Source organism: Panthera pardus, unplaced genomic scaffold (assembly GCF_024362965.1).
Source record: "Panthera pardus isolate Hobbes unplaced genomic scaffold, ASM2436296v1 HiC_scaffold_21, whole genome shotgun sequence".
NCBI lineage: Eukaryota > Metazoa > Chordata > Mammalia > Carnivora > Felidae > Panthera > Panthera pardus.
Window position 1 is genome coordinate 35470090 of NW_026526777.1, and position 22569 is coordinate 35492658.

The 22569-nt window shown below is 44.7% G+C and overlaps 2 long non-coding RNA genes across 2 annotated transcripts in view; both read right to left on the reverse strand.

Annotated features, from left to right (window-relative positions):
• Positions 1-206: 206 nt before the first annotated feature.
• LOC109255187 (uncharacterized) overlaps positions 207-22569 on the reverse strand; it is a 31772-nt gene continuing 9409 nt past the window's right edge. The window contains exons 4-6 of the long non-coding RNA XR_002075120.2: positions 9841-9995; positions 2673-3049; positions 207-1610 (exon numbers count right to left, since the gene is read on the reverse strand). This is a non-coding gene — a long non-coding RNA (uncharacterized LOC109255187). The remainder of the gene's footprint in view (positions 1611-2672; positions 3050-9840; positions 9996-22569) is intronic.
• LOC128778839 (uncharacterized) lies at positions 18034-20316 on the reverse strand. The gene is made up of 2 exons (XR_008424622.1): positions 19360-20316; positions 18034-19305 (listed from the first exon to the last, which is right to left on the reverse strand). It is a non-coding gene; the product is annotated as an uncharacterized LOC128778839 (long non-coding RNA).

Here is a 22569-nt window from a genome sequence, read left to right on the forward strand (position 1 = left end):
GAAATGAGGCTGAGAGAGTGGAGTCAGACCTTCGAGCGAAATCTACGTCTGGCCACACTTCTCCACAGGCAAGGAAGGACTGGCTACTTGGGATATGGGACCACTACAGAGTGAAAATGCAAGAGCTCTTGTTCAAAGATTCTTAAGAATTTTTTTTTAATTCTTTTAATGTCTACTCATTTTTGAGAGAGAGAGACAGACAGACAGAGCGCCTGCAGGGGAGGGGCAGAGAGAGAGGGAGACACAGAATCCGAAGCAGGCTCCGGGCTCTGGGCTGTCCTCACAGAACCTGACGTGGGGCTCGAACCCATGAACCGTGAGATCATGACCTGAGCCGAAGTCGGATGTTTAACTGACTGAGCCACCCAGGCGCCCCGATGTTTATTAAGAATTTTAAGACAGCAATAACAGAGGATTAAGCAAAGACAGGAACTTCTGAGCGCTGGGGCCTCGTTTAGCTGAACAGGTTGGATGTCCATGAAGTTGGTCCTGCTGCACCGCATGCAAGGAATAACAAAGGAAAGAGTCTTGGAGCTGGGGACAAACTTGGAAAGAGAGTCCAGTGGCAGAAAAAATGGACCATGTGGTCCTCGGGAGCCTTACATCTCATCTCATCATGGGCCAGTTCATCACACACACACACACACACACACACACACACACACGGAAGCCCATGCACACTGCCAGGGGGAACTCACAGATCAAGACTGATAAAAATTACATGGCAAGGCCCTGGGGGCAATTGTAATCCTTTTTCTAATCTCAGGAAGATTCGAAATAGCATCCTGGTGACACAGCGAATGCGAGAACATCACCCCTATTGCAGCTGTCACTTGTATCTGCAATCGGGTGAATTATAGAGATTAGCCACATCCAAGAATTACTGCACTTTTTGCATGGTTCTGTGCATGGCCCTCTTAAGGTGGAATTCTCAGGTTCGCAGTCAGAGTCTGGAGGAAGCTTAGGAAGTTCTGTGCTGCCACCCAGTGTTCGGAGCGCAGGGCCCAGGAGAAACTGCTGAAGGCCCTGCAACATGCTGGCTCCGCAAGGGGCTGGAGCCTTCCAGAAGCTACCGAGAAGAGCGTTGTAAATCTCTCCTCGGCCCCAGGCAAGCTTAGTTTTGCGGTCACATTCCACATCCCATCAAAGGTATGAAAATGTACCCACATCCCACATGAAATAAATTGGCATGTGACCATCTAAGACTTGAGTTGGTTTGGAGTCGGTTGACGTGCTACATTTTGCAGAAATTGATTTATTTTGATTTCGCAATTTTGTTTTGAATGATGGATCCAGTGTGGGGCTTTAGGGGAAAGAGGAGTTCTTAGCCATCATCCTAAGTCCGAAAGCCTCTGAAAAGCTCCTAGAGCCTAAGCTCAGCGCCTTCAGGGCCTGCTGCCGTGGGAAGGCATGAAAACAGAGGAATAGCACAGAGGAAGAGGAAACCCAAGGAACATTAGACCTGATTACCTCTGACAACCTGTGCACTCTAGGCATTAGCCCCCTTGTTATTTCCATGTCAGATAGCAGCCTCGGTCTGCTGAATTTATCTAGAAGAGTCATAGGCAAACCACAGCCAGGATCCGCTATACTCTAGTGCCAAGATTTCACTGTTAAAATAACAAAAACCAAAAAACCCTTGATCAGGTGTGCTGTCCAGTACAACTCCCAAAAACGGCCCCTGCCCTCCCACAACGATGGGTTTAGCTGCTAAAGGGCAAGCAGCCGACACCAAGCTTCAGGCTCTTGAATGCCTGAATCCCTCCGGAGGTGTGGCAAGTGGCTTTTCTTTACACGAGACAGTGAATGGGAAAGCCCCCTGTGACAGAGACCCGACATGCAAATATCAGTCCCCTGCACCTCCCACCTGGACTCTGGTTAACAGGGTCAGCCAGCTCCCGGATATGAGAGCACGGGAGTGAGACCAGAGGAGGCAGAAATAACCAGCTTTATATAAATGACGGCAAAATGCACCAAGGATGGAGGTGCCAAACCCAGTCTGGAAGAGGTCACGGTTCAGAGCCGAAACGAAGCTGTTTTGGTCACCTTATGGACTGAACTCCTCTATGTGCACACTCGTGGATTTAGGATTTCTATGGATTTAGCACGCAGTGGGGTTTATTCTGTGAAATAATCTTCTTCCTCTTTTTTTTTACCCCCTTTTATTACCTATTCTTTAAGCTCTTAAACTGTATCTCCAACCACACTGGTCAAGACCCTATTTCCTCCATTAACTGCATGTGACTGCATTTTACTACAAGCTTGTATGAACCAGCCTATATGGAAGGATTACTGAATCACATGATTCAGAGCTGGCAGAACCATCATGAAGAGACTCTAGCTCCACTCAGATCTGGTACCTTCTTTATAGTATTCCCAGTAGGTGTTTTTTTTAAGATTCTGCCTCAATGCTTACCCACTCAGCAAGGAATTTGTATCTTTCTGAAGCAGTCTGCTTCCTGTAAGTAAGGAAGAAGTATACCTGAAAAATCGTTCTTCCTTTTCTTCCCCCTTTAAGACTTAAACTGAGTGATTCAGTGATGCTGAGCCTGAGAGTTGGCATTTGATACTTCTCTGCTAGAGGACACAGTGGGAGCACTACATGGCCTCCGGGGTCCCTAGAGTGAACTGGCGACATTTTATGGGGAGACAACACACACAACCAACACTACCCTTCCCCTCCAAAGGCCTCCAAGGATCCCAGACTTTGGAGAAAGAAGCTGGTCTATTCACTCGAGGGACGATCAAGCATAGAAGACCTCTTTCTGGCACTTTTGTCATGGTCCCAGCCCGTTCCGAGAACCTGGAACTCTCCTCTGTAGAAGTCAGCCAACAGCATTCTTAAAACCAGAATCCTGCAGAGATAGGATCCACACACTGGGTATGAAACTACCACTCCAGTGCCACGGTTGTTACTTGTGGTTTGAAATGTGGCTGGGTGGGTGTTTGTTCAAAGGCCGAAATCTCAGTCATGGGCTTCTGAAATCCAGAAGGAAAAACCATCCAAACATGAAGGAAAGCTCACTGTTGCCTTTAAATTCTACACCACCTGCAAAAAAAAAAAAAAAAAGAGGGAAGAAAATCAGCTGAGTTGCCACGTCATTCAGGAGATGTGCTTCAGAGGGTAGACAGTGGTGTTTGGAATTCATCCATTTATGCATCCACTTGGGAGCTGGTGATCGCAGCCGACAAGCCCCTCAGCATGGTGCTAATATGCCAGGGATGCTAATGCCAGGGGATGAGCCAAGCAAGCCCAGATCCCTGACTTGTCTGAGTCTAAAGGGAAGGTAAAGGATTAAACAATTAAAAAAAAACTCTTGAAGCCAAGTTTAAGGAGAAAGGATTCTTATGGAGGATGTCTCAGGCTACCTGCATTTACACACTTTACCCCACTTTATTGGCGATGGCCTGGGGAAGATTGTCCCTAAACCAAAAGCTCTCCCACACCCCATCCTACTACGCTTCAGCCAGCAGGGTCTGATTGTGGGCAGTGCTTTGACAGATTATGTGAATTTCCTATTGCTGCTGTAACAAATTATCACACACTTAGCGGCTCCATACAACAAAAATTTATTTTCTTACAGTTCTGGAAGTCAGAAGTCCCACTGGGCTAAAGTCAGAGTGCCAGCAACCCAGCATTCCTTCTAGAAGTTCTACGGGAGAATTTATGTCCTTGCTTTTTGTCATTTCTAGAAGCCTCCTGCATTCCCTTGGCCCATGACCTCTTCCTCCATATTCGAAATCAGCTACATAACATCTTCAAATCTTAATGATTCTGACCTTCCTGCCTCCCTCTTACAAGGACCATAGTAATTACATTGGGCCCACCCAGATAATCCAGAATAATCTTTCCATCTCAGGATCCTTAACTGTAGCAGCAAAGTCTCTTTTGCCATGGAACGTCACATATTCACTAGTTTGGGGAATCAGAACATGGACATTCTGAGGAAGGGTTCTTTATTTTGCCTACCACATGTATCGTTTCTCCTCTGTCTTTTAGCACAAATAATCCATGTTCCTTAAAGAAAAACTAGAAAATACAGAACAGTTTAAAATAAGAAGGTACAGAATGTAGCCAGTTTTAAAATATCTCCATTTTATTCCTCAAAGAAAAACAAAACTCTACCGAATACTCTCCAATGTGCTTTTTCACTTCACGGTATAATGTCATCACCCTCCCACATGGACAGTGCTCTAACGGTATCTATCAGCATTTTAATGACTGTACAATGTTCTATTATGATATCGTGTTATAATTTTTGAACATGTAGTTTGTCTCCAGTTTCCTGTACTTGCCAATGATGTTGTAACATTCTAGTTCACACGTATTTGTATGTTTTCCTGATATTTTCTGAGGGTGGGTTTCCAGAAATGCAATTGCCCGGCCAATGGCTGTGGTTGCTTTTAAGGCTTGAAATACATATGGCCCAAGTGTGCAGGAAGTTAGTATCAATCCACAGACTTCTACCCCACATGCTCAGAATCCTGGCCAGGATCAGACTGTAAATCCCTTACCAAATTGATAGACTGATTGAAGTCCCACAATTGTTTTAATGCATATTCCTTTGATAGCCAGTAAGGTTGAATATTTTTCATATATTTTCTGCTTGACATTTTTTTGTTACTTGCCACCTTATGTCCTTTTTCTATACTAAAGGGCTTGTATTTTTCTTAATAAGTGTTGATAAAGCTGTATGTTAACCCTATGTCACTCTGCCACGGATAATTTTCTCAATTTAGTGCTTTTCCTTTTTTTAATTGAGTTTTTAATGCATAGAGCTTTTGCCTTCTTTTGGTAGTTAAATCGATTGGTCTTTCTCTCTCTCTCTTTTTTTTTAAGCGCCCGCCTTTGGTTTGGTTTCATGCTTAGTGCCGTGGTTTTGCAGTGTCATGGGCCTCGCCTCTCCTAATATTATATAAATATTCTCTAGTGGGGTTATTAATCCATCTTGATTGCTTGCCTGAAATGTATGCTCGTGTCTTTTGCTGGAAGAATTCTGTGAAGGCAGCCACTTGAAACACAAGGATGCAACTCCCTGCAGGGTTGGCATCAGGCTTTAAATAACGGGCATGTTCTGTGGCTGCATCCAAACGCTTGGCAGCAACATCTCTAATTGGGGTTGTACTTGAGGTCCTAATTCGTCGTGATTTTTAAACTAAGTAAAGAGCCTTCTGGAGAGAGAAGCTACCGCCTCTTTCTATTCAGTTAAGAAACATATGACTCATCTTTTGCTTTTCATGGTGGAGCAGTTTAGTTTTTCTGGCTTACTTCCCCTGCTCCGTTGGATCACTGAGGCGAGGGCAGAGATTTTATGATTTGGGGTCCAAGCCCTGTGGAGTTCTCAACTTGGGCTGTCCTGCTTTAGGCTACGGCCAAAGGGGATCAGGGAGTGAAGGGCTTAAGAGGATAGAACTTGAAGAGGCTACTGCAAAAGACCCATGGACGACTGCCCACTGCTCAGGGGAAGCCATCTCTTTGTTCTTGCCTCGCCTGGAGGGGTAGCTGTGGACTCATTCAGCCCGTGTCTCCTGCTGAGCCTGGGCTGATGCCAGATGGAAGCGGGACACCCAAGCTGGCATGGAGGGGATTCTACTTAGCAGGCAGGTCTCACTGTAATCTCGAGCTTGAAGACTTAGATGAAAGGACCTTCATTTTCCTGAAAATCACAACGAGTACCAGAGCTTTCCGCCGAACAGCTTCCCCTCTCCCTAGGTCTGCAAAAGCACGTGGGAGTAGAGAACCCACCGAGGACAAAGCCCCACTGCTAAGGAGGTCCCTCATTAAGGTGGGAAAGTGGACCACACCTGCTTTCTAGTCCATTTACTCAGCAAGCAGTTGGAGGCCAACTTCCACGCCTTTGTTCACGCTGTTGCCCCTGCCTAGTATGCCTTCCCCTGCACCCACCTACTGAAATCATAATGGTCAAGGCCCAACTCAGAATCTGCCTCTAAGTTAAAGCCTTCCTCGGTATCTCTCCAACCCTCCCTCCCTCCTTCCACTTCCTCCTCCTCCCCACCAACCCAGCAGTATCGCGGGGTGGCTTTGGGACTAAATGAATGTGGGTTTAAAATGACTCTCCTATCTAATCACTTCATACATTTAGAACCTTTGGAATGTTGACGTCACAGTTCTGAGCCTCAGTTTCTTCATCTGGAGGATGAAAAATGCCAGCCTTCTTAAGGGGGTTGTTTTGCAGATTAAATGAGATCACACATAAAATGAATAACAGCAGGTCTCTGGCCTCCAGGTGCTTCTATTAATTGATTAAAACCATGACACAAGATAATATCACTATCACAAAAGGGACACAGAATGCTTCAGCCGTACGGAGAAATAAAAAGAGGTTTTGTCATCCTGAATGATCTGGAAAAGTAAATGGAAGGGTGGGCATTAAGCCTCTTGAAGAAGGGGTAAAATCCACCAGGTAAAGCTGGCAGCCAAGGATGAAGGAGGGAAGTCAGGCTGTGTCCAGAGAACCAAAACAGCAAGCTTCAGCAGAGATATTTTTTTGAAAATAGAGTTAGTGACAACCCTGGAGTCAAAATAAAATGAAAATAAGAGCGTTTTTTTCTTTAGTTTTAAACTTTCAGAAATCAAGCTTTTCTGAGCATGGACTGACAGCATTAGAATTGTCTTCAGAAAGGTCAACTTGGTGATTGCGTACGGCACAGTTTAGAAGATATCCATCGGCCAGGGAAGAGGACAGTGCAATCACCCATATCGAAAACAGCAGCCTTAATTCTGGAGCCAATGAAATTGACCTGGATTGTGACCTGATTAGATGGGGGACAGGAGATGGACATGACAAAGAGGACTTACTCTTGGTGAGGTGGAGTGTGGTGGAGCCATTAAGGGAAAGAGAGACGCTCAGAGAACCACGTTTGACGTGCTGCGATGGAGACGCCAGGAAGAAGAACCATCCCATAGGAACTAGAAGCAAGAGAATGGACGTTAAGAAAGAAACTGGCATCCAAGATAAAGCTCAGGGGTCTAGCCATATGAATGAGGTCATGAAAATTGTGTGGATGGATGAGATGCCCAAAGACAGAGGGTAGGAAGAAAAGAGGACTGAGGACAGAAGCTTACGTAATGCTGACATTTAGGGAGTAGAAACGTGAAACGAGATCAGAATAAAACAATGTCATGTCTAAACGTGATATTTTCCCTTCATCTGCAATGTTCTCTAATGTTCCCTTCAGTTAAATTACCATCATCTTTCAAGGTTTAACAAAATTCTTACAAAACAATGACTAGTAGCTTGAATTTACTGAGCATGGCCCGAATGCCAGTCACTATATTAAACAATTTGTATGTATTATCTCTCTCCCATAACCGTACGATGCAGGTACATCAATTATGCCCATTTCACAGATGAGGAATTCAGATTCAGTAAGGCTTACCAATTTGCCAAGGTTTACCAGGTAATAAACAAACCCAGGGCGTCTGGCTCCAAAAATCAAACTTTACCTTCTCGGTTGTACTGTCGTTAACTAGTCTCTGGTATATTTGGAGGAAAAGCCACACGTCTTAATTTTTGAAGCTCTACGGTGCTTCTGGGAGCACCCCATTTGAGAACCCTGCAGTATTCTGCAATGGCTGATAGCAAATCTGGCCTCCTTGTTGACAACATGTGACTAACTGTTCTACCTCTTGGGTCTCAGTACCTCCCTTGCAGGGTGGGTGTAAAGGTTAAATTGGTGAAGCATGAGTAAAGTGTCTGTGTGCTGTTACCATTACGGTTACTACCGCCGTTGTTGTCGGTACTCCCCCTGAGCTCCAGTCTCTTCCTGAACCTATTCCCAATTTCCCTCTGTAAGTCCAAGGTCACTGGCACCACTCAGCTGTGGTGGTCTTTGTTTGAGGTGGTGGCCATCCCAGGAAAGCAGCATTTCACAGGGGCCTCACTGGTGATGGAATGCCCCAGGGGTTTGAACACTTGGGGTGAGACGCCTGAGGGCCGTGCAGCAGATCCAGGAGAGGGGTCTGAGCCCCTATTCCCTTCCTGCTAACAATGCCAATGCCTAGCGTGCCCTTGGGGGGAGGGGAGCCGAGAGCTGGGCAGCGCGCTTACAATTCAGCTTAAAGAGACAGTGTGGCGCAAGCAGAAGGTTCCCCCACATCAGCCAGCTCCTCCCCTTCCCCATCCAGAGCTGATGCGTCTGCTGTGGTCCCATTTGTGGCCTATTCCCAAGCAAGAGTCTACCTTAAAGCACACCCTCTACCCAGCCTTTCCCTTGGATTTTACCATCAGCTGCTCCTGCCAAGGCTCGCTCCCGCGCTCGGCTTCCAGGAGGGGAAAGCATATGGACCGCGATTTGTTGCCAAAACTGATCAGAGAACAAAACTCCGTTCTCATACAAATTGCACAGTACCTATTTCCTTCTCCTTGCCGACAATAAAAATGAAGCTCCTGCTCAGGGAGCTATCTTTCTTGAAGGAAGTATTTTTCATTCAGATCTAACTCCTCACTCAGTCATTTCTCACCTGCTCAAACACCCTGATCACCGGGGAAAAGGACTATAAATAACTAAAATGATAATTTTCTTAAGAACTGTGCTTTATACACAATAATATCCGGACCTTTCCACTGAAATCCGCTGATAATTTTAGAACTTTCCTTGCAGAGGTGGAAAAGGATCCACAGTATTTTTTAAATTTTAATTACTCACTGAATGAAATCTGAAAGTATTTAATTATTAGATTTATGCCTCAAGATAAGTTCAATGGTAATTACAGGATGTCTTTTTTTTTTTCATTCTAATTCCAAATAATTAAATCCCAAACACACTGAATCACTATGATTATAATTACAATAAAGGTGTCTCATATTTGAAACCAAAGTTTGGCTTTTTGGGCAACCTTTTTGCACCTCGCCGAAAGGGGGATGCTTTGGAAAGAAATCTGTCTCAGTCTCTCTAATGCTGCTTTAAAACAAAATAGAAAAACAGAATTGTCTGCAGGAGTGGTTTTCCACTGCAATACCAGCAGGGAGAAGGCAGGCCCCAAGCTTCCAGCTTGCTTGAGCGAAGTAGGTACAGCGAGATCATCGGGCAGTCGAGGAAGAGAGTCTGAAAAATACTCCATCTCCCGGACTTCCATCTTGTCGATCGGTTTTGGGGTCACTTTTCTGAGCTCCCCTTCAATTAAAGGTGAATGAATGAAGATGTGTGGGTTTGGGTAGGCACTCTTACAGGGAGGCACACACGGACTAGAAAATCTAAAGCAAGATCCGTAGAATAAGATCTAAGGAAGGCTTGGAAGGCATTTCACACTTGGACCAGGCAATGGTAATTAATTGAGAACGAACGTGCCTATCTTTTCCCTGTGTTGATGAGGCTGTTGAAAAACACTTGTTAGGATGGTTCAAGCAGCACAGGAACTGAGCTTAGCGTCCTGCACACATCTCCACGTTGTGCTTTGGGATTTGGGAAGTGGGAAGGTGGTGGTTTGTGGTTTCAAGGAGGAGTTGCAGGGTGGGGGTCCAGGAAGGAGAGGAGACGCACGTCTTTAAAAAGTAAATAAACCCAGCCCAGATGTCCTCCCCTGGCTGGTAGGCAGAAAGGGGAGCACTTGCTCATTGGAAAGCATTTAGAGGCCAGGGGGGTGAGGGCCTGCAAGGAGAGAAGCAAAAAGCCTATAAAGAGAAGGCCAGAGAGCAATCATAATACTTAGAAAAATGTCACATTAAAACCTCCAGCTGCCGGCGGCTGGAGGGAAAAAGAGTTCCAGACAATAGCTGAGGAAACAAGTTGAATCTTGTGTTCATTCCTGCGGTTAAAACAAGTCTGTACGACCACAAGGAAAATTCCATTCTCCTCCAACCTTAACTCCCTGCTTACCTGAGCTGTAGACACTTTTGTTGAAAGGCCCCTTGAAGTCAGAAGGTGCAACGCTCGCGAAGGCCCAGCGTCTCTTCCGCCCAGGATTTTCTCTCCTCTTGCACCCTCACATCTTGCATATCACCTCCTCTCCTCTGAGGGTCCCGGTCACCACCCTGACTAGGGCAAGAGGACAGAAGCAGGGTTCAGGAAAGAATGAATTCCCCTGCCACCCTCCCTGTCCCCACCACAGGCTATATTCATTTTCTAAGCCTTGAGAACCATGGATGGCCCATGAAATTATTCACTAATCGAATAAATGTTTGTTGAATGCCTGCTCGGTTTCAGGCTCCAGACGAGGCCTTTAGGGAGGATAACCAAGGTCAGGAGGCACAAGAAACATGAGCATCCTGCGCCTCTAACTGTTGGACGAACCAAGTGAAGCTTGGACCTTGCAAACATTGAACATCACCTTTTCCCTTCCTTCCTTGGGGTTTTTGTGGGTCCAGCCGGCAAGTGACCTGTCTGCTGGAGTCATTCCAGCCAAGTATCCCCCTCCCTCCCCAATAATTCCATCATCTCCTTTTTATCCCTATGAGACAAGCCTAGGTCACCTTGCTCTGGTAACTCTCCTATTGGAAGAAGGATATTATCAATAATTGTCCTAGGTCCAGAGGCAGGTAGAAGGCAATTCCTGATTCAGGGAGGTCTGTTTAGCATACCCAGGAGAGGGAGAATCCACTTCAGAGAAACATGGATGGTGGGATCCAACATGTCTCCCAAGTGAGAAAATACAGGAAATAATGGAATACTATAGGAAGGAGGCAAGGTTAGCAGACTGTGGTACTTAACGGAGATTATAGCTCGTTTATGGTCAAACTGGAAGGTCTGTGGCTTGCCATGGCTTCTGTTGCTTGTCTTTACCAAGCGTTCAGTAAACTTCAATATGTGTTTAGTAATATATAGAGAGCTGTGGGTACTGGTCAGTGCCCTCAGGGAGCTTGTTGTAGTGGTAAGATTACAATTTTAATAACCAGTTCTCCAGAGGGGGGGAGAAAGCCCTATTTTCTAGCTTTTGCCAATTTCTATAGTATAAATACTCCCACAGTGGTTGATTTTAAGGTACCAGCATGAGGAGTCCAGAGGAAATGCCTACAATCAGCTCGTGCTGGTTACTATGAACTAACTCCAGAACACCAAAGGCTTATACTCTAATCCTCTCATACAGAGAAACACAGGGCACATTGACAAAATCTCCTGATCAATTGACTGATTGGCATCGGATAGAAAATCTTTAGCCAAGACCCAGAGGGGAGCATGAGTTAGGGAGAGCAGGAAAAAATGACCACATCTCTAAACTGGAGACTGAGAACAGTATCTCTGTTTCCCCTTCTGGTCCCTCGGAAGCACGGAGCACCGCGGGCTGTTAGAGCAGGCAAAGACCGTGCGGATAATCAAGACCAATCCCCTCATCCAGGCCCTTCCAGAAGGGAACCTGGATCGTGTAGGCATGGGGTGATTTAGATAGGCTCTGCTTCAGACACACTTTCGTGGACAGTTTAGGACTGGGGTATTGAGCAGGAACCTAATAAACTAGGTTATTAAAGAAGAAAAACACTCAGAACCCTCTGGGGCCCTCTGAGAACCCACAGAGGACAAGTAACAGGCTCTACAGCTCATGGAAAGTGGATGGAGGTGCCACCAGCCTGAAACCACAGACTCTGACTCTGTCTGAATTTGTTATTCGGTGACATGCCCCGGACAACCCTCTCTGGCACCACAAAAACAAACCCGCACGTCCGTCAGGCTCTGGCCGCCTTAGCTTTTGAATCATTGGTGAGGAATAAGCTCTGTCTAGGAAGGAAAAAAAAAAATACATTCCCATGTGCAGAACCCCAGCAAGAATTTTCTAGGCTGCATCTCTTGGGCAAATGTAATGGGACGGCAAAGTCTTTGGTGCTGAGGGAGCTCCAGCTCCTTCCTGCCTGTAATTCATGATCCCTGAGACAATTATGAGCAATGAAAAGGCGTAAGTCAAAGGAACATCGAGTAGAGCGAGATTTAGGAAAATAACACATTACATTTAAATATCCATATATATTTAATCTGTGTTTAATAATGCAAAGAATACATTAGTCAAGGCTTAGGCAGATTCCATGTTGACGTTAGCTACAGAACAGCCTGGGCCTCTGAAGTTTCCCAGCCTTGGCACCACGGGAATGGAAACTTCTGGAGGAATGGAGCGTGTCATTGCAAACCTGGGGCACTGCAGAAATGCAAATGTTGGGATTGCGGAGGTCACCGCAAAGTCGGGCTTGCTGCAAAGAATAGAACGTAGGGTGAGCTAAAGAAAGCCAAGCTCCAGCCCCTAGGCAGACTGACTTCATCTGCCACCCTCTGCAAGGCAGGGCAGGGAGCAGAAGGTAATATCGCGGAGGGACAGAGGGACCAGGATTGCTATTCCCGTTGTTATTTTAGCTCAGCTCTCTTCTCCTGTCCTCGGGCTTTAATTCTAGACTGCCAGATGGGGAATGGCTGCCTGGGCCCCAGGGGAAAGTCAGAACACGTCTCCAGGGGGCAATTCCCCAGACTCCGAGGCTCTTACTGCCATCTGGAGGGTGAGTGTCCTCAAGGATGAAGAAGGAGTCACAAGCATGCCCAGCCTTTAGTGTAATCAGGCCTCTCCAAAAGCTGGAAAGGGAACCAGTGGGGACACAATGCAGTAGACGCCAAGTGACATCTAGGACCTGGAGAGAAGAGTCTGGATAGCCAAGAAGTAGAAGAAATCCCCCTGCTTTGATTCACTGGCACACAATGTAACAATCAGGAAGCCCCAAGTACTTTGAGCTTCTTGCACTATGGGCAGCTCATTCCCTAGACTCTAGAATCTCTCTCTAGGCTCTAATGAACTCACAGTCCCAATAAGGCAGTTTCAAGAACAAAGTTGCAACGAGAAAGTATCTCAAAGACTATCAAACCCCACCTCCTAAATTTTACGGAGAAGAAGACTGAAGCCCACAGAGGCAATGCAAGTCATCCAAGGTTGGCCAATGGTCACAGCTCTCTCACTCCAAGGATCTATCCACATACAACACTGCCCCTCCTATTAAGCACTACGTTCAGTTTTGACGGTCTGTAGTAAAGGAAGGCAAACCTGCATTAAATGCCAGGCATGGTGCTAAAAGCTTGAATATATATTATCTCCAAAAGAGTAAACACTAGTCCAGCTCAATAAAAGTTTACCATCATATAGAAAACTTGGCTGTAATTCTGGCTCTGTTATTTTTCAACTGTATGATGTTGGATTGGTCATGGCACTTCTCCAGGTGTCATTCTGCCTCTGGCACCTAGTGTGACCATCTCCCTGGTTTGTAGAACCTCCATATGTCATCCACTGAATCACAGAATCAGTGCTAGTCCAGTCCAAAGCACAAAGGAAGAGACGGGGCAAAAGAAACTTAGATGGGGAAGTGAATGAATGTGCCTCTCACAAATTCACAAATGCCCGAGGGAAGCAGAACGGTGATCAGGTTCAGATATGACCCAACCTATATTCTTGAGTGAGCACTAAAACACCCCAGTTTCCCCACTTGCACTTGGAAAATGCTTGTCCCAACTCCATTCCCTGTGAGAGTCATTCCCTGAGTAGACACCGTCCAAGTTATTCCCGGAAAAAGATGGTGGGAGATGCAAGGACCACCTCCCTAGTTTGTTTCAACCTTCCTTGCAAGAACCGAGTCCCTAAGGATTCAAATTATCTGGAATTTCCTCATCCCACCCAGGACTCCTCCCTTGGAGGGAAAGCCAAATTACCTTTTAGTGTCTTTTCAGGTTAAGCCTAACGTGGAGAAGCATGCTCATTCTGGCAGTTGGCACTTGGAAAAAACATGAGCTGTGACTCACCAGTCATTTTGAGCCAAGTATTTTGAATTTGCTCAGGACAGGAAAACGGCCAGGGGGGTGGGCAGGGGAGGAGAGGGGAGGACCCACGTAGTTGATGGCTAACAACTAACCAACTCTGTTCCAAAAAGGCAAGTACAGGGGAGACTCTCAGAACATATGCTTCTGTTCTTGTTGTTTCGCTGCCAGGAGCCTCCTAAATCATTGTGAAATGGCTGCTTTCTGCCTGCCTCGATCATGTATTATAGGGCATTAATAAATAATGGGAGGTTGTAGGACCAAAAGGCGGGAAAACCCAAAGGGAAGGTGATGGAGAGGCATAATTTAACAAGTAAATGAAAGAAGCTATTAAATCATAGTTAAATTATGCTGGCACTGGAAAAAAAAGGGGGGGGGGATTTCTCACTGCAAAATGCTTTCAATAAAATATGAAATTTCTCTCCTGGCTGACAGAGGCATCTTCCAATCATAAGGATAGAAGTCTGTGACCTGTGGCTCCCATTAGATACCGAGCTCAGGCAAGGGGCCTGAGGAAGGAGAGTTTCAAGGTGTTTCTCAGTCCATATTTTTCCTAGGATGGTTCCACATTCACCATTTGAATACCCATCTATGATCTGCCTCTTGCTGGTGGCCCCGGTAGCCAGTTCATTAATTTTATGCCCACCTTTCCATTGACTCCTTTTGGCATACTTTGGGGTTCCCACCCTGGAGGAGAGGAAATACCAAAGTTGTGACTTAAAAATAACTTATGTCATGTACAGTTTTATGCCTTCTCAGGTACCATTGCATTTATTAACTATTTGACATTTATGATAACACTGTCAGGTAGGAGATCAACTCTTTGGGTGGGAAAGCCATGTCTTATTCCTATTGGTATGCCCAGAACACAGAAAAGTGCACATTTAAAAAACACTGAATTGGATGGATGGATGAATGGATGGATGGATGGATGCATTCATGCATGCCTGGGGAGGTGAATGAATGAATGAACTCCCATCTTGGAACTGAGAGGCTCAGAGAGGTTAAGTGACTTGTCCAAGACTGAACTAGATAGTGTGGCAGTTAAAACTACCAGAAAGGCTTTCAGAATCTCAACCTGTGCTCTTTCAACACAACATGTTGTCTCTCTTCAAGGTCACACAGTAAACTAGATCAAAGCCAGTATATGGGACCCCTGTAAGTTCACACAAGCAAAAAGCAGACACGTTTTTTTTCTCTGTTGGGATTGCGTTTTCAACTGTGGCAAAGACTGTTGTTGAGCATCTGAAGGACTTTGAGGGTCTCTGTATCTAAAGGAAGTTTCTGGAATCCTCTGGCAGAAGATCCACACAGAAGCCAGGCGTTCACAGTAAGTCTGTCCCTTTCCTTGTTTCCAGGGACGTGTGCTGTGGTCTTGGCAGGAAAACCTGCTGCCATTCAATTTCTCAAACATGCTTGGGCCCCAAGCCCCACTGGGAGAAGCATGTGTATGGACATGCCAGGGGAATAAAGTCACAGCAGAGTAGATTTGTTTGGACAGGCAGGCTTAGTGGTCTGACAGGATGTGCAAGATACCCACACTACTCTGCATTTTAAGAAGGAGCTACCTGGCAAACATATCAAAAAGCTAGGGGATAAATCTCTCCAGTCTCCCCGAATGCTCAGGAGTACAGAGGTTTTTTTCAAACGTCTCTCAGGACAGTGAGGCACCTCTGAACCTCTTTACAGACAGTGGCAGCTCAACCAGACTACGCGTGCTTAGAAGAATCAGCAGACCGGGAGAGAATATCAGAAGTTCACTTTAGCGGCCCGCATTCGCTAGCAGGAAGAGATTCTGCGGTAGGCTTTGGAATGAGCGAGTACCAGGATCCACCAGTTAACAATTTGCTACCCGTGCAGTGTTACGCAAGTTATCGAACCTCTTTGAGCCTCAATTTCCTCCTCCTTTAAATGGGAATATTTGAACCCGCCGGGTCAATTGTATTGGATTCGGCTACAAGTAACACCCTAAAACCCCAAGTGCCTTAAACAAGATGCAAAAGAGAAAAAAGTGATTCAGATGCAAGCAATTTGCCACTGGTACGATGGTTCCACAACCCATCTGGAACCCAGGCTCCTTTCATCAGGTTGCTCTACCTTTCTGTAAAACATACTTAACACCACACACTTCAAGATGGCTCTGCAAGCTCCAGGGACGTTGTTCAAAGTCCAGCCGTTAGGCAGAAGGGGAATGCACTATGCCTCTTGTAAGCCTCTTAGGGGATGCCTGGGTGGCTCAGTCGGCTGAGCATCCCAATTCTTGATTTTGACTCAGGTCACGACCTCATGGTTCATGAGTTCAAACCCCATGTTGGGCTCTGCACAGACAGTGTGGAGCCTGCTTGGGATTCTTTCTCTCCCTCTCTCTCTCTGCCCCTCCCCTGCTCTCTCTCTCTCTCTCTCTCTCTCTCAAAGTAGTAAATAAACTTTTAAAAAAAAAGGATATTTCTTGAAAGTTCTACATAACCCTCCCTCTCATAGTCCGTTGGCCAGAACTTAGTCATCTGGCCACATCTCCATGCAAAGGGGGGCTGGAAGATCTCATTTTTATTCCTGGTGTCCACGTACCCAGATGAAACTCAGAGGTTCCGCTGCTTATTAAAATTGGGGGGATGAGTATTGGGGGATTGTCAGTATAGCCTCTCATGTCTCATTTGCAGGATAAATGCGAATGACTGCTATGGTTAAGGTTGACATACCTCTACCCAGGAACAGATTTCTGTGGAAATCTTGGCAATGCCTGACTTACTTGACTTCATCCCGGAGACACTGTGTAATCCCATCTGTTTCCTCGCTGAGATCAAAGTGAAGGTCCCAATAAAGTCAAATAGTGAATTTGGAGAGAATTTGTGGGGAGAAATGAAGACGAGTAAAGTGCTGTTAACTAGGACCCATGCAGGTAAGATCATAGAAATGGTGAAGTTTTCAACTAGAAGACAGGTGACTTCCAAGTTGCCATGTCTGTTTTCTCAGTCATAGCAGCCAAAGTGCTTCCCTCCACCAACTGCAAGAGCAAAGAAAAAGATAGGAAACAAAGTGAAAGTGGGGTGATAGCTGGGGTTCTCGTGTATATAGGTTTTCAAGCAGGGAAACAGATGGGGGAGGTAGAGAGGGTATTGTCAATTTAAAGATCTGTCTTATTGGCACTTTGTGGATAGCCTATAAGTATTTCCGGGGTGGAAGAAGAAATGGTGATCTTGCTGGATGACTATGGATATGAAGACTGTATCAGTCAGGGTTCTCCAGAGAAACACAGCCAATAAGATATATATATATATATATATATATATATATATATATATATATGGCATATCTATATATATATAATGTGTATATATATATATAATGTGTGTATATATATATTCATATATATATATATGAAACACAGAGAGAGAGAGACAGAGATGCATTTATGGTAAGGAATTGGCTCATCAAGTTGTGGAGGCTGCCAAGTACAAATTCCACAGGGTAGGTCTGCGGCTGGAGATCCAGGGAAGAATTGTGTTGTACTTTGAGTCCAAAGGCCATCTGCCACTGCTTGGAGAATTCTCTGTTCCTCAGGAGAAGTCAGCCTTTTTCTTAAGATATTCAACTGATGAGATAAGGCCCACATATACTCCACATTATGGAGTATGATCTGCTTTACTCAACGTCTACTGACTAACGTTGCTCTCCTCAGTGCGCTTGGGTGGCTCAGTCTGTTAAGCACCCGACTTCAGCTCGGGTCATGATATCACAATTCTTGAGTTTGAGCCCCATGTTAGGCTCTCCGCCGTCAGTGCAGAGCCCACTTCAGATTCTCTCTCTCTCTCTCAAAAATAAATAACATTTTTAAAAAGAAGAAGAAATGCTGATCTCTTCTAGAAAATACCTTCATGGCAACATCCAGATATGTCTGAGCAAATATCTGTGTACCATGGTTTAGCCAAATTGACGTATAAAATTTACCATCACGAAGACCTTCAGAGTCTTGCCCAACAATAGAATGATATTCATGGAGAGACCTCTTTTTGCCATTAGGTTTTCTTTGCTTAAAAAGTCTCTATTGGACAGATTGCTCAAATACTTGGAAATATTTTGAACAGTAAAAGAAATGCATTATTGAAGGACTTAGGATCAAGGAACAGGTAATGAATTTTCATTTCAGAGTCAAAAAAAAATTTTTTTAAAGCAAGAAGAGGGCACGTTGGGCCTTCATACTGGATAGCATGGAACAGATGGAAATGAGAAGAAAATGATTCAAACCACAGGAAGTGGCTGATGGAGAATGCTGACAGATAAAAAAAAAACCTGCTATTGACTAAAGCAGTAGATGGATATTTCATAGGAATTAGTTGAGTTTTTGTCCTCATTGCTCCCAATAGAACCAAGGTAATAGGGGGAAGAGTGAGTGAATGAATATGTTGAGCGTGTGTGTATGTGTTTATATGTGAGACATAAATAGAAAGGAAAGGAATAGGGAGGAGAAGGGAAAGAATATAAATATTTAAGAAAGCTTTATTTTATTGAAGTAAAGAATAACCTCTGGAACTGTCCACCTTGACTTCCCATGATGAGCAAAGGAGAGGAGAAGCTATGGGTGATTTTAGGGATGGTCTGAAGATGCCTATCATCTCCCTTCTCTTCTGGTAATAGCTCTTGGAAGACCCACCAGCCATCACACTGTTTGGGGCTGTAGGACTGGATGGGCTGGCATATGCAGCAGATGTCAGTCCTTGACAGGGCTGTTAGGATCATAAAGGATTCCTTTAGCACACATCCAAGTCCTGAGCAAGATCCAGGATGACTCCTCTAAAACTTGGGTATGATCTTGCCTTACTCAGCTCAGAAGGCTCCAGAGCTTTCATGGCCAGATGATTTCAGTGCCGGCGTCTTTGACCCTCACATCATGGCCCTAACTTTCCTTTCTGGCCTTGTCTACCACTATGTCCCTGCCCAGGTCCGGCACTCGAGCCAAGCCTTCTTAGACTGGCTCCCTGAATCTTTTCAATGTGTGCCTGCCTCTGTGGTTTTCCTTGTGATGTGTCTCCTCAGCCTGGAATTCTTTTCCCACCCCTCAGCCCATCCATAGAGTTTTCCAAACTCAGTCCCATGCTGCCTTCATCAAGAAGTCCTTTCTTTTTCATTACAATTGCAAGAAGAATGAATTTATTATAAAAATATTTCTTTATGCCAGGAGAGTATAAAGTAAGAGATTTCTCCATGCCTTACATCCATCACCACTATCAAGAACAACAACCCGGCACCTCCCCAGTGCCAGGTGTAAGAGTTGTGATTAGTTTGGTGACCAACTAAAGCTCTCTCATACCCTCATTTAGATAAGTGGAGAAGGTCTCTCCAATCTCTGAAGTGCCCTGGTACTTGTTATCCCTCTTATGATACTTTATCTTGTTCTGCACTATGTTATATGTAAATTTATCTCTTTTTTAATGTTTATCTATTGTTTATTTTGAGAGACAGAGAGATGAGGTCTTGTGGGTGAGAGTGGGGAAGGGGCAGAGAGAGACGAGATAGAGCACCCCAAGCAAGCTCCACGCTGTGAGCACAGAGCCCAACGCGGGGCTCAAACTCACCCACCGTGAGATCATGGCCTGAACCGAAATCAGGAGACAGATGCTTAACTGGCTGAGCCACCCAGGCACCCAATGTGTAAACTTATATTGATTGATCTCCACACTTGCCTTTCTTCACTAAAATGTAACTTATGTGAGGGTCATTTATAGATATATTAATCTAGATTCCCTCAACACAGAGATTAAGACAATTGCCTCCATATTTGGTTTAGCTCATCAAACTTCTATGAGCACCTGTGCTGAGCCTCGTTCAGCCCGGGACCAAGGAGGAGACAAACAAGCAAACAAAACCCACACAACCCAGCCTTTCAGGAACCTGCAGTTTAAGTGATCTCTCTATCCCACTGAAAAACAAGGAAAAAAAATGTTTGCAGAATTGTTAGATACTAACTACCCAGAAGCAATAGATCCTGGCTCTGTGGAGGTGACACTCATCTGAGCAAAAAATTGCTTACCAAAAATATTTAAGAGCACTTCAAAGCAATCATCAAATATGGGCAAATGAGAGTGAGCTCAAAATGAGGGAGGGGCAGGGAATGAGAAGGAGCGCCGGTAGAAAGGGGGTTAACACTGAAGGCTTTTGCAAAGCTCTCTAGAGGAGTGTGACTGAAGCTGGTAGTTGGAGCACCTGGGATGTTATTTATGATGCATTGAAGGCTGTCAACAGCATTCTTCCGGAGAATTCCGCCTGCAAGGGGGAAGTCATTAAAAGGAGAGGCACTGCCACACCGGAATGGATAAAGCCTTCCAGCTTCTGGTTTAATCCCTCTGACCCTGGAGATGAATGTCTTCTTCTGTTGATCTTTCCTGGGCTGCAGTCATCGACTATTATTTATATTTTCAGCCAGTGTAGCATACATAGTGAAGAGGCTCTGACACCAGAAAGACCAGGGATCAAATGCCAACACTGACACATCTTCACTGGGGGCCAGAGCACTGAGAGCCCAAATTTCCTCACCTGCAAAATGGGAATAACAGCACGTAACTCCTCCGGCTTTTGCGAGGATGAAACTTAACGGCATCTGTGAACTGATCTAGCGCCAGTGATGTGGCACAGAGCAAGTGTTCAAAGAATAGGAGCTGTTTCTATTGTTAGACCCGTTACCTCTCACTAGAGCATCATCGTTTTCACAAGGGGGAGAGCCCGTCCTCCGCTGCTCCCACAGCTTAGCCAGGGACCCATACGCTAAGAGCCTTCATTGACCTCTGCCCCGTTTCCTGCCTGGGGCTGGAAGAACTCTGCTCCCAGAAGAGATGCAAATACAGAAGGTCCTACAGCAGCTCATCACCAATGAAGCCAGCAAGTGGGAGGGATGGGCAGAAGGTATGCTACGCAGAGATACCAGATGGTTTAAAAGCCCAGGTAGGGACGAAAATCGAGTATGGGTATAAGCAAGATTGTGAATGACCAGAGGACCTTTCCCATTAGGCTGTGCAGGTGCTTGGAATGCCTTGGCCAAACCCCAGGTGGGTTTTTTAGGTGTTTTTCAAGACAGGGTTGAATATGCAAAAATAGAGTTTACATTTTGTTCCGTGGAAAGAAGATATTCTTGTAAAATATGGCATCTTGCGCAAGAGGCCAAAGCTATAGCTCATGAGAAAATATAGCGATGGGACAATGATCTGAAATCTTGAGAGAACTAAGCTCAACCCTTTGCACTGACCCCAAGGAGAGGGAAATTCCCACCAAAGAAGAGATGAATACAGATGATTTGTTCCACTTTTCTTGGGCCTTACAAATGTGTATTTTCATACCAAATCTCACTCTACGTACTATAAACAAGATCAAACTTAGGGAAGATGAGACCAATATTGAAGCTCTGTCTGAGATTTCATCACTTTGATGCCTTTCTCCTTTCCTTTAGTGGTAGAAATAGAGCTAATCTCTGTCTTTCAAATAGTTGGGTTTGTATTTTTTGATCGGGGAGAATTAAATTAAATTAGACAGGTCTGGAGTGGCTTTTAGAACCATTAGTTTGGCATAATGGACATACCTAGATAAAACATTTACATAAGGAAATCAAACTGGACTTATTTTTTTTACCCAGTGTTCTGACCTCTATTGGAGTTGTGACAACCAGAATTTAGCTGAATATTTCTTAAGATGGTACATATAACAAAAAATGTATCCCCTAAGATACCTATGTAAATCAACATTTCCCTTTGCTTAAAGGAAAAAAAAACTACAAAGAGAGAGAGAGAGAGAGGGAGAGAGAGAGAGAGAAATCTTTTCAAATATTTATAGGCATATTTTCCATTTGGGTCCTTATTTGAATTTTACTCTCATTTAGAATACAATTCTGACAACTCCATCATTTATGTCAGCCCTGGCAATATTCCATGAAAAAACACCAATATAACACAAAATCTAGATGCAAAGAGGATTATGATGTCATATTAAAAGAAGGAAAAGGAGCATTAAAATAAGAGACTTATCTGAAATGATCAGAAATGAAATTCTCTTTGGGATGAAATGGTCTTCCAGAAATGCAGCCATTTAACATAAGATTAAAATGATATTTTATAAGAACGAAAGCAGAATACAAACTGTCTTTCCCTGAATGAACTTAAATTTGCATACAACGAAGGGTAAATGAAAAAGAAGGCACATTTCAGGCTACTAGACCCCAGCTTCTTCACTTTGCTCAGCAATTTCTCTGCACGTGCTCCCACATCGAAGCCATCAGGAGTCCATAGGAATGATGCAAATTCTAGGGCCCCATCATATCCGAATCAGAATGTATACAGGGGAGGGGGAGAGTCTGCATTTTATACAAGCCTCCCAGTAATGCTAAAGCCCACTGGTGTTTGAGAACTAAGACCATGATAATAAAAGACTAGTTTGCTTAACCAGCAACATTGCCACCGTTAAGATTAGGAGTACAAGGACTATAAGCTAAAGAGGCCAGAAAATAACTAGCTGGTACAATTCTGCGTGATCATCAAATACTTATCAAGAGTAAGTATGAGTCAGTTGGCTGGCACATTTGGCGTTGTAAAATTATCGATGGGAATGACAAGGGAGGATTAGGGTGAGAGAAAGCCACGGTGATGTGTGAATGACCAGACCAATGTGTGGCTACGGGAAGCGTGTGGTTTTGTTTCTCAGAGGCATCTGGAAGATGAGGATTACAGGCAGGTGACTGTCTTTGTAGAAGATCTGGAGACTGAAATCAGGGAGGAAAAAAGGAAGTTTCCAAAGACTTGTGTTCAAAGACTTGTAAAGCTTTCCAAAGTTTCCAAAGACAGATAAAGCTTA